Raw genomic sequence first — 1,369 nt, 5'->3', positions numbered from 1 at the left:
CTCCCCCACCACCTCAGGTTGCCAACTCCAGACTGGGAGATTCCTGATGATTTGGGGGTGGACATTGCAGAGGGTGACACTGGGAGAGGGACCTCAGCGGTACAGTCCACCTTCCATAGCAGCCCTTTGTCCTATGGGAACTGATTTCCATTTGGAGATCAGCTGTAATTCCAGGAGATCTCCAGGTCTTACCTGGAGGCTGGCAACCCCACCTGTTAACCTCGCCGTTTTGAATCAGCGATGCCAGGAATTCAACCTGTGACCACTTCTCCGTGCAAAACGCAGTCCAGCCTTTTCCTTTCAGCACTAGTCTTCTAGTTGCAAGGAAATCTACGAGTAAGAACCCCCCCGCCCTTAAATCTTGATATGGTACTGTCCATACTCCATTCTATCCCCTCAAAACTCCACCGCTGGTATCTGCCCGCCCACCGTGGACCAGAATGTCCCATAAGCTGAGGAGGGTGGCTACCGAGCTCTTCGTCTTACGTTCCGAAGACCAACGCGCAGAAAAGGGCGCACAGGGAGCTAGCGGGCCAGTCCTCGACCGGCGCATGCGCCTTGGCGCGCGCGCGCGAGCTCCCCGCCGCCCTTTCCTGTGGCTCTCTCTCTCCCCCTCCACCCTCCCCTCCCTTCTGACAGCGGTGACATCATAGCCTTGGCCGCGCGGGGTATTGTGGGCCGGGAGGGGCCGCCATTTTCGGTGAGGAGAGCGCGAGCGAGAGGCGGGGCCACGGCCGCTCAGTCAGCGCTGAGGGAAGCCGGGGAAGGATTTTTCCCCCCCCTCCTACCTCTTCTCGGCTGTGGCGGCGGCCGTAGTAATAGCGGCGGTGGCGAGGCCAGCCCCCGCTCCGCGACTGACAGCCGGCTCTCCCGGCCACGGCGGAGTGGTCATAGCCGGGGTGAGTGCTGGCACGTCGGGGCCCCCCTTCCCTCCCCTCCCTGACTGACAGCCGGTCCGTCCGTCCCCCCTCCCCCTCAGCGAAGCCGCCCATCTCTCCTAGAGCATCGTCTCCCCCGCCGGGCTCCCCTGTGGGTGCGCTCGAGCGTGGCCTGCTGGAGACGAGGGGAGGGTGGGCAGAGCCCCCAGGGGGCGGGCGGGCTGTGAGCAAGGGCGCCCCCCGATGGGGAGGGGGCTCTGGGGAGCAGCGCAGGCTCTGAAGGGGGGGAGGGGCTAGCGCGTGGATGGGGAGGAGGGGGTCACTGTGGGCTAAGGGTGGGGAGAGGGTGGGTGTGACAGTGTGGTCGGAGGGCTGCGGGGGTGGGCAGCTGCGGGGGGGGACCGTATGCAAAGGCGCCCCCTATGGGGAGGGTGTGCAGTGCAGGCTCTGAGCCGGGGGGGGGGGGGACATGCATCCAGTTAGAGGCGAGG

General features: G+C 64.9%; 1 protein-coding gene across 5 annotated transcripts in view; it reads left to right on the top strand.

The window, feature by feature from the left end:
• Positions 1 to 692: 692 nt before the first annotated feature.
• Positions 693 to 1,369, top strand: part of KLC1 (kinesin light chain 1) — a 66,127-nt gene continuing 65,450 nt past the window's right edge. For all 5 annotated transcript variants that reach the window (XM_015417806.1, XM_015417807.1, XM_015417808.1 and 2 more), the window contains exon 1: positions 693 to 899. The gene's annotated coding sequence lies outside the window, so the exon portion shown is untranslated. The remainder of the gene's footprint in view (positions 900 to 1,369) is intronic.

Source organism: Gekko japonicus, unplaced genomic scaffold (genome assembly GCF_001447785.1).
Source record: "Gekko japonicus isolate JY-2015 unplaced genomic scaffold, Gekko_japonicus_V1.1 scaffold270, whole genome shotgun sequence".
NCBI lineage: Eukaryota > Metazoa > Chordata > Lepidosauria > Squamata > Gekkonidae > Gekko > Gekko japonicus.
Note: the sequence above shows the minus strand (reverse complement) of the source record. Positions and strands in the feature narration are given on the sequence as shown.